An 11,178-nucleotide genomic window follows, 5' to 3' on the forward strand; every position below is an offset into this window, starting at 1 on the left:
CCTGCTTCCCCCTTTAACATTTCCAAATTAGTATAGTTGGTATGAGTCTTATAATCACTCTCTGAATGTACTATGGTTGTATCCTTTCTTTCCCCCTCTAAAATGTTATGTAGCCCGGCCAGGCGTGGCTCAGTGGTTGAGCATCCACCTAGGATCCGGGAGATTGCAGTTCGATTCCCCATCAGGGCACATGCCCGGGTTGTGGGCTCCATCCCCAGTCAGGGCGTGCAGGAGGCAGCCAATCAATGACTCTCATCATTGATGTTTCTCTCTCTCTCTCTCCCTCTCCCTTCCTCACTTTGAAATAAATAAACATATATATTTTAAAAAGTTATGTAATTGACAGTGTGTCTTATAGTCATCAGTTGCATTTTAGAAATGGGATAATAAAGGAAATCAGTGGTACTGGAACATAAAGTACGTGTAGGGAGGCTGAGAAAGTTCTGCTGTAGAAGTTATGCCATGGGCATATAATGAGGCCAGCATGGTGAGTTTATAGTACACTTAACTTATTGGCAATGGGAAGGAGTTCCTACTGAAACTGTAATACTATATTGTCTCCCCAAATAGTTGTGAATCTTTCCATAAAGATATATATTTTTCCCTTGGCCTTTTACATTTTAAAATTTAACCTCAAGACAAAAACGTCTCTGTACAGGGCCCAGAAAAAGAGAAATACCCCCCAAAGGACTAGGAGTTGTTGGAGGGTGTAGATGGTATTTCTAGAGACCACCATACGACCTGGTATGGAGTAGGGGCTCTACCAATAGTTACAAAATGTTACATTAATAAATAATTGTTGAAGGAATGACAAATGGCATTTTACCATTCTTTATAAAAAAAAACCAACATTCTATTAAGTGGATAGTGAAGATGAAGACAATGGTAAGAATTTTTGAAGCCAAAGGAAGTTAATCTAGGAGAAAGCTTTGGAGGAGGGAAGGGTTTAGCCACCGCCTGGAAGCAGCAGAGAGATGCAGGCTGGCAGAGAGGAGGTATAAGTAGTCTATTTGGGAAACAGGACATTTAAGTCCTGTCAAGCTTTATGCAGAAAATGGTGAAATATGTGTGGGAGTCAGAGTACACCAGGGAGAGGGAAATATACCAAGTGAGGGCAGGGAGAGGAGGAAGGGTGAGCCCCGGAACCAGAGGGGGCCTGAGTCTGTCATGACTCACTTTTACCGAAAATCAGGCATGAGCCAGAGAATACGTGTGGATGTTTACATGTGGATGTTGAAGTCATCAGAACGTAGGCAGGATATCTCTTGCATTTGTCATGGGCAGTCTCCCTGACACTAAAACGAGATGTTTCAGTCCTCCTTACACCTGACCTTTTAGTAGCACCTAACTCTGTTTACCTCTCTTTGTTTTTAAAAAAAATGTGGTAAAGTGCACATCACACAGAATTTTCCGTGTCAATCACCGTTACGTTTACAGCTTAGTGGCGTTAAGTACATGCATACTGCTGGGCTGCCACAGCCACTGTCCATCCACAGCACCCTTTCTATCTTGCAAAAGGTAAACCCGAGGCCATTCCATATGGTGAACTTTACTAGACACATTTTACTTTCTGTGTCTGTGAGTTCAACTACCTTAGGTACTTGGTAAAAGTGGAATCATACAGTGTTTGAACTTCTGCCCCTGGCTTATTTCACTTAGCATAATGTCCTCAAGTCACCCATGCTGTAATATGTGTTAGGATTTCCTTCCTTTTTAAGGCTGAATAATATTCCATTGTATGTATATACCACATTTTGTTTATGACCTCTTTTTACTTTTTGAGGGCCTCTTTTTTTTTTTTTTTTTTAATATGTCTTTATTGATTTCAGAGAGAGGAAGGGAGGGGGAGAGAGAGAGACAGAAACATCAATGATGAGAGTCATTGATCGGCTGCCTCCTGCACGCCCTGACTGGGGATCAAGCCCGCAACCCGGGCATGTGCCCTGACTGGGAATTGAACCTTGATCTCCTGGCTCCTAGGTTGATGCTCAACTGCTGAGCCACGCCCAGCAGGGCAAGGGCCTCTTTTCCTTTACTTTCCTACCTGACATCTATTTCTCTGCTTCCTTCAAAGTTCACTCTCTGCCGCTTGGCCGTTTAATGTTGAAGTTCCCTGTAACTTGGTCCCTGGCCTTCCTCTCCTCTTACTCTCTACTCTTTCCTTAAACAAGCTCACCCAAGACCATGGCTTCCCTTCCTGCCTGTTTGCCACTGCTTCCATGTGCGCAGCCTCGGGGGGCAGTGGTGAACATGGAGCAGAGAGGAAGGAAGGGGGGCACCTGCCTCACCAATGAGATCAGTAGAAATCAACGTTGATGAACAAAGAGGCAACAGATGTCTCAGCCAAATTGCTCTCACATCTGGATCAGGAGTCTAAGTATGATTTGAAAAGTGTGAGACCAAATAACACTTGAGGAAACTGACTCGTGCTGTGATTTCATAGAAAATAATGGAGCAAGAACAAGCTACTGGGAGACTGGCTGTGGTGGCAGTTCAGCCACAGGGTGACATAGGTATCCAGGTTGTCTTTGACAATAGGAATGGATTTGAAGGGAAAATATGTTTCGAAGAAAAAATGTACACAAATTGGTGGTTGAAAATGAAAGAAGTGATAAATGGTGAAGTTAATGCTTTCTCTAAGGTTTTTGCCTATAGATGCAACATGAAATCTCTTTTCTGATCATGCTTGAGATAAAAAAAAAATACAAAAACAAAACCTCTCTCTAAAGATTAAACAAAAAGACTCAGACCATTGAGATGTTTTCCCTTTTACTCTTCAGCCCCTAGGCCTGAAATCGATGCACAATTCAGAAAAGGAAGAATTCGGGCTGATGGTAGTATTCCCAATCTTCTATGCTTTCCTCCACACTTTTTTTTAATATTGATATTTTTTGGTTAACAACCTCACCTTTACTCTGCTTTTCCCACCCTTCAAAAACAACCTCATTATGTTCCTTTATAATTAGTCATTGACAGACTTCCTGAGCATACATGTGCTTTCTTTCGGATTTTGGATCAAGTCTTAAAAATACAAAGAATCAGTGCTAAGTCACATAAGAAAAACCAGTAGACCTTGAACATTGATTATGGTGGAATTATTTGGATAAGACAAAATCCTTGTCCTATAAACATCATATAATAAATGTAGACTAACCAATGCAGTTAGGTTGTGTTTTTCACTTTACCCCCTCTTTTGGTGACAGCGCACCAAGTTTGCTTTGGGGCACTATTGGAGACAGGCTGGTGACACCATTAACTGAGGTACTTTTTCAGCCAAACCAAGAGGTGGGTACGACCCACGCTAGGCCAATCAGATGCTTGCTCTCAGGAATTTGAATCTTGAGTGGAGGAATGAAAAGACTGAAAAAGGTCACTTCCTGCTTGCTATCTAGATCCCCAAACTGCCTTCCCTGGTCCTTGCCTTTTCTGAGCCTGGTTATAGATCTGGGCTTTCCATTCTATGAGCCAACACAGAATGGAAATTTCCATTTTGGCCTACCTTAGGTAGTTCCCTTTACTTCCAATTAGCATTTTATCTTGAATACTTACAAGTGCCAGGAACTAGTGTAAAGGCATTGTGTGGATGACAGTCATTTGATCTTCATAACAACCCTACAATTATTATTTCCCTTTGACAGAACAAGCTGAGCCTTAGAAGATTTAAAGTAGCTTGTCAAAGTTTACACAGCTAGCAAGAACTGAAACAGAGATTCTAATGAGGGCAATATGACTCCTGGTCTTTGGCATCTAATCTCTGAGGAAAAATTTTTTTAGGAAAACTCATTAAGTGGGCCCTTTGGAAATGAAGTGGTGAGAAGGGGACCCTGGAGGCTAGCTGGGAGATGTTGAGACACAAGGAAACTAATTGTGCTCCATAGTAAAGTAATAGAATTTGTTGTTCTTTGACATTCAGGGAGAGCAGATTTGGGGAACCTGGGGCTCAAAGAAGGCTGTGGGCTGGAATCTTAGAAGAGAGAAACCAAGTGTCTATTAGAATACAAATGACAGAAACCAGGACTAGAAATGGATATAAGTAATAACACCATAATTCCAAGAAGTCCAGAGGCAGGAATGTTCAGGACTAAATATGTTGATGGGCCAACAATAAAGACCAGCTTTTTTCTATCTTTCCATTTTGCGCCCCGTGTTGTATTGTCTTTGTCCTCAGGATGATCTCCTCGTGGTTATAAGATACCACGGCACTTCCATGTATCACCTTTGGACAGGACAGCGATCAGGGGACGAGACTACCTCTTTCTGTGTATCACTTTTGGAAGGAGGGAACTTTTCCTAAAAGCAGCCCAGATTTCCTTTCATATGTTATTGGCCAAAACACGGCATAGCTGCCAACCATAATTGCTCAGAAGAATCAGGGGTGGGGCTTGAAGAGGGTGGATTCATGAACCAAATCAAAGTCCTATAAGGAGGAATGTGAGAAATACAGAAATAAACATTGCATAGGTGACCCATCAAATCTACTACACTCAATAAGAGGTTTTTTTGAGGGCCATGAATTTTAGAATCACTAATGACTGTGACAGACTGTAGAGCCAGAAAGACTTGGATTTGAATAATGGCTCCTTAACTTACCAGCTGTATGATAGTGCGTGAGGATGCTCTGAATATTAAATGAAATAACGCATGTAAAATGCTTGGCACAGTATCTGGCACATATGAAGTGCTCAATAATTGATAATTATTTTTATTAGCATATAGAACTTTTAAGCACTTTCTGTTCTAAGCTTAATTATTCCCAAATGTTTAGTAAAAGTTCTCAAGATAGAACAACCTTGTGCTAGTGATGCTTTAAAGGAGAGGAGAAAAGCTTATGTCTCTTTTTGGGGAAAAGAAGTGTGAAGAGAGCACTGCAGTGCAGGAGGCAAGATGGGGAGAGATGATAAAAAAACTGAGCTGTGAGTAGAGGTTCTGAGCAAAAGTAAAATCAAGTGTTCTTCTCAGGAGAGCAGAGCTATGTGCCGTAGGAGGTCGATTTATTCTGTGTAACACCCTAAAGGGAAGGCTGAAGTCTCGGAAACGTTTGGGCCACATGCAAATTTAAAAAGACCAAGAGTACAAGGCAAACATGGGTACTGAGTGATGCTACAGGAACTCAAGAGAAAAGGAAACCACCGTGCATTACAGTGGTCAGAAAAGGCCCAGCTGACATGTGAAACTGAGGCTCAGCTCTGAAGAATGTTTAAGATTGGGTTAAGGGGAGACAAGAGAGCATTCTAGACAGAACGATAAGAGCAAAGCTGTGGAATCAAGAACATACAAGAGGTACGAAAATACTGACTAGGGCTATCGCAGTGGTCAAAGTATGAAATGATGATGCTACAGACCAGGGAGCTGGATACTGAGGAACTAAATAGAACTATTGAGGAAATAAAGTTCTGCTTTTTCCATTTAAAAAAATCTGATTGTAAAATTAAAAGGTGAAGCTAGTTAAAAATTATTGTTTAAAAAGAATTCTAACAAATAGAATCTCAAATTTAAAAGATCATAGTTATTAAATTTGTCAATGTACTAAAATTTATAGCACTAATGACTGTTTTCTGATGGCTGCTTTTAATGGTGTTCACCATAAAGTCATAAGACTATAGAAACAATAGTGGAATAGCATGAAAAAGGCGAAGGAAGGTAAAGTTTTAAAATGAGGCACCATAGAAGGTGTCAATATGCAAAGGTTACATAATGGGTGGTTAATTGGGCTACAGGTCCAGGATGGGTTAGAGGGTGGAGAGACCAAAGAATCAAGAAATGTGTAAGATTCCAAGCATGAGGTAGCAAGGATCTGGGCTAAGTGTTCTATTGGAAGAATAAAGGAAGGAGTGGGTCTCAGAGATGCCTAGCCCTGCTCTGATTCTTTATGCTGTCAGTCCAACCCCTGTCTAACACCCAGAAGCACATTGAGGGAGGCCTCCAGGAACTCCCAGATACTCTCCCAGTCCTGATGATCTTCCCAGCCTGTTTCCCATACCACATTCTGACATGTTCCTGGCCCCCTTCCCCACTTACTGCTCCTCTTTACTCTTTGGACTTCACCACAACACTACTTCTCTAGTTACTGGTTTGGTTTCTACCATTTCTAGGAGATTTTTTTCAACTACAAGAAACAAACAACCCAAGACCATAAGGATATCTGTCGCCTACTTAAAAAGAAGCCTGTCTCAAGGCTGGTTTGGTAATTCGGCAATGTTATGAAGAAGGCAGATTTCACCCTGCCTCCTCAGTGAGTCAGCAACCTCGCCTCTGTGATTGTCAAATGGCTACAACCTTTCTAGGAAATATCCCACACACAAAGGCATTTGCTGGAAGCAAGAGAAGGGAGGCAAAAAAAAAAGAGAGAGAGAAGAGAAGAGAGGCAAAGGGTTTTCTCCTGAGTTTATTTTATCAAGAATGAAATCTTTCCTACAAGCCCTCATCTGACTTCTGACATTGCACTGTTCAAGTCAAGCCCACCTGCCCACTCCTAGACCAATATCTGGCAAAGGGCTATGAGTTCCCATGATTGGCTTAGACCAATCATCATTCATCCTGTGAGCTGGGCAATTTTTCTGAGCAAAGCTGAGGCTATTTGCAGGCAAGAAGGGAAATGGCATTTGGGCAAATGACTTGAGGTGTTGGCCATGTACTAAGAGTACAGAACCCCAGTTGCCTATCCCAGCCTGCCCCATGTAATCACTTCCCAACTAATTCTTAGACCCCTAACCTCAGTGTATCCATTCCCCACTTTCCCTACTACTCCCATGGGTAGTTCCTGGCCTGATTTGTCCTAAGTCCTTAAGGACACAAGATGTAGACAGTAGCCATTACAAAAGAAGAATGGACTAGACATGGCCTTGCCTAGATTCTCAGGACAAGGCAGAATGATACTCTAGGATGACTAGTGAGGTCATTTGAACCTCTGCTACTCCTTTTACCTTATATGTAAAGATTTGGGAACTGAGCTCTTTTGTTTTTAAGCCTTGGAGTCTGCAAGTTGTTGGATTTGAAGGAGATGAATAATATAAACATCAAGGATTAGAGGAGAGTGGTTTGAGGAGCTGAAAGAAGAGTAGCAAGGGCCAATGTCTCTTTAGATGACAGAGCTTTTGTAAGCTTCTATCTTATTAACATTTCTTTTCTGTGGTTCATTTCACATTAAAATTTTGCTCAGTGTTTTGGCATGGATAAACCTTGGCAACGTCTCTTTGAAAAAGTCATTATCATGTATTTTTTTCTTATTAAAGCCAAGCAGATTTTTAAAATGGTTATAGCTCTAGTATTCATTAGGAAAACCTATTGGGTGTTTGGGAAGTGGATATCATTAGAGTTCTGTAATGTAGCTAATTTCACTCCACAGGCCTCTCCTGCATCTATCTACCTTTTATTGTGCTTTATTTTGAGAGCTCTAATAACCTTAGATACAGAAAGGGTACACATTTCCTTATTTTTTAAAGTAAGTTTTTCCTTTACTCCATCCCCAGTGCTATACTGCCTTGTCCTTCCAAATATACCCACTAACCTTCATGCTCTGGGATTTATTTTTGATTTGAGAGGAAGAAGAGGCCTTTGACTAGTAGGGGCCAACTCTCAATCTCTTTCTGACCTAGCGAGCTTTCCAATTTTAGGGAAAATACCCTAAAGTAGGTTGTTTATACATCATCCCAAGCTATGCTTATGTGAGGGCTTTTCATTTACGCCGAACAAAATTTATAAGAAAATTTGAGCTTAATTGAAAAGAACCCTAACAAAGAAAAGCTTTTAATTAAAGGGTGATCTCATCTCTCATTCTCCTCATCTTTCACACCCTTCCCCTGTGTCCACATGCACACACACACATACACACACACATGAGTCTCACACATGTGCCTTTTCTGTCCTCTGGCCACCCTGGATTGGTCTTCAGTCACAGAGAAAGGACCTCAGACCTCCATACCTTTGCTTATTATATTCCCTTTGTGTAGAAGGGCCATGTCTCTCTGTCTGGTTGTTCCACCTTAATTCAAGTCATCTCAGGATGAGACCTTTCTAGACCTCACTTCCATCCTATCCTCTGTCTATTCCTATAATAGTTTCTACATAGATAGCTTTACCTTAATGCAGGTAGTATCTCAGGCCCTTCCTGTTCCAGCTCTGTCCACTTCTGGCTGGAGTCAGTCTTCATCCTTGGAAAGTTCTTAGAACCAGGGCACTCTACCCCCCTCTTAGCCCTGATACTGCTTAGAGATGCCAGCTATAGCCCACCCAGCAATCAGATGGAGCCTTCGGGTACCAACATCAGCTAAGTGTGTCCTGCCTCTGGGCATTAAAATTAGGACAGCTGAATATTCTTTAGCCTGATTTACTCTCTTCTCCCTACCACCTTGATTTATTGCTAGGCTGGGAACTCATTGAGTGTGGGGACCAGACTTTGCAACTTGGAGATGATATAAATTGCAATATCTCAAGCAGCGGTAGTGAGGGGTGTGTTAAAGTCCTCAATTTAATTTGCTTTGAGTCATGGTGCACAGGGTTTTAAAAATAGAGGCTCTAAAGATTGTTCCCTTGGTGAAAATTTCTTCAGAAAGAAGCAGTTCACAGAAAAGGAAAAACAAATGTCTCTTGAACATCTGAAATTATATTTACTATCATTCATAATAAGAGGAGTGCAATTTAAATATATGCTGAGATGCCATCTTTTATTAACCAAAAACATAAAAAGCAAAAACTTTGTTAACAGACTATGTTGTCGAGGATATGCGATAACAGATGCTCTTAGGTGCACATCCTCTTTCACCTACAAATATCATTTCTAGAAATGTAGCCTATAAATAGGCGGGTATTTGTACAAAACAACTGACATGCAATGTTATGTATTTCTGTATTATTTGTAATAGAATCAGAGCAAAACATGCTAAAGTTTCATCAGTGGGGGAATGAGGGAGTAAATCAGGATACATCCACAGGTTGGAATACTCTGCCGCCGAAAATGTCGTGGAAGTTTTTAATGCACCGATTGAAACAATTTCCAAGATACATTATTGGTGTGTGGACAGGATGCAGAAGACATGAAGTACCAGGGGCGCATGTGTGGGAACTGTTTGCCCTTTTGCGCCTTTACTTTTTTGGACCATGTGAATGCATTACTAATGAAAGAAAACAAAATATAAAAAGGGCATTTGTTACTATAGAGCGCTATGGCTTTCCCCTAGCACTAAGCACAGGGTTTGGCATCTGACAGATGTTCAGATTCCCTCGAAAACAGAGCCTGAAGTCAGAGCTTACATATCCATCATTTTAGAGAGGGGTGTAGTGTCAGGGAAGTGAGAGTGAAGAGAAAAAGGGGGTGAGTCAGGAAAAGAGGAGTGAAGACAAGGCTGCATGTTGTTAAGCTGGCCGCAGCTTCACAACAAAACACCACCGACTGGCATCCAGAGAGGCCATGAGAAACCAGACCAGTCCATGGATAAGACGAAAGACTATTTGTTGGGTCATCCCTGTCTCTCACTGGTTAAAATCTACCCCGTGGGGACATTAACTCCTTTTACCCCTCTGTGATTTCCAACTGGCCCAGGCAGCCTCTGGTGAAGGCAGAGCCTCCAAGGTCCACCCCAGCCAGTGTGCACATGGAGCAGTCCCTCCTTGTCAGGTGGCACGGGGCACAGGGACTCCTCTTTCTATTGCATAATGGTGGCAGCATGTAAGTGGCTGAGGTTTGGGAGTGGGGACCAGATATTGTTGAGTGATCTGGTGTGGAACATAAATGGATTCAATACAGAAGGGTGTTGTTTTTTTTAAAAAGACTTTATTTTTTTAGAGCAGTTTTAGGTTCCCAGCAAAACTGTGCAGAAGGTACAGAGATTTTCCATATGCCCCTGCCCCCACTCACTCACAGTTTCCATTACCGTCACCATCGCCATCCTGTACCACAGTGATACTTTGGTCATAATCAAGGAACCTACATCAATATCACCCAAACTCAGAAAAGTTTTTATATGCTTCAATTTGTTTAATAGGTTGGCTGTTGGGTTAAAATAGTCAAGGTATTTCCTATTAAACTATAAATCTGAAAACTTGTAGCAACCTAAGCTATTTAAATCCCCAAACCCATACTTATCTTATTTTAGAGCTAGATTATTCCACTCCACTTAAGGTTATACATGGTTGTATCTGTTCCTGTTTAATACCATGTACTTTCAATAAACTAACCTAACATATGTATTGTTGAACTGAAGACACTATTCTGGGTGGGGTGCAGGCAGTTAAAGAAGTAAAATATATCACGATTCTCACCAAATTATTACAGAAGCATATAGACATAAACAGGACTGCAAGAATTAAGAAACTGGCCCTAGCCCGTTTGGCTCAGTGGTTACAGCGTTGGCCCTGGGACTGCAGGGTCCCGAGTTCGATTTCAGGTCAAGGTCACATGGCTCGGTTGCAGGCTCAATCCCCTGCCTGGGTCAGGGCGCGTGCGGGAGGCAACCAATCGGTGTGTCTCTCCCACATCGATGCTTCTCTCTCTCTCTCTGGAAAGCAATGAGAAAAGTATCCATGGGTGATGATTAGAAAGAGGAAGGAAGGAAGGGAGGGAGGGAGGGAGGGAGGGAGGGAGGGAGGGAGAGAGAGAGAGAAAGAAGAAAGAAAGAAGGAAAGAAGGAAAGAAGGAAAGAAGGAAAGAAAGAAAGGAAGGAAGGAAGGAAGGAAGGAAGGAAGGAAGGAAGGAAGGAAGGAAGGAAGGAAGGAAGGAAAGAAAGAAAGAAAGAAAGAAAGAAAGAAAGAAAGAAAGAAAGAAAGAAAGAAAGAAAGAAAGAAAGAAAGAAAGAAAGAAAGAAAGAAAGAAAGAAAACTGTACAACAAAGTAACACAAATTTGCCCCGTCACGGAAACGATTAATGGCCGAGTGAGAAGCAAATACTTCAAGGTTTGTGCAGTTTCTTTGTACCTGGACTTACTGCTGAAGACTTGGTGGAGAAATGGCAACTTGAACTGAACTTAAATTGTGGAAGAGACTTGGAGAGGAGAATAGGAACTGTGAGGTCATTTGGGATGACAGCCTGACTGAGGCCCAAGTTCTGAAACCTGGGATACCATGTGTAGACTTGCTTGTTTTTGTTTTTAATAATAAGTGGGGTGGTTTGAGACAAGAGCTGTAAAGGTAGGTAGGGACTATGTTGTGCAAGGCTTTCAAATTATTTGCAAATAAACTAGCAT

The sequence above is a fragment of the Miniopterus natalensis genome, chromosome 2, assembly GCF_054644295.1.
Source record: "Miniopterus natalensis isolate mMinNat1 chromosome 2, mMinNat1.hap1, whole genome shotgun sequence".
In the NCBI taxonomy this organism is placed as follows: domain Eukaryota; kingdom Metazoa; phylum Chordata; class Mammalia; order Chiroptera; family Miniopteridae; genus Miniopterus; species Miniopterus natalensis.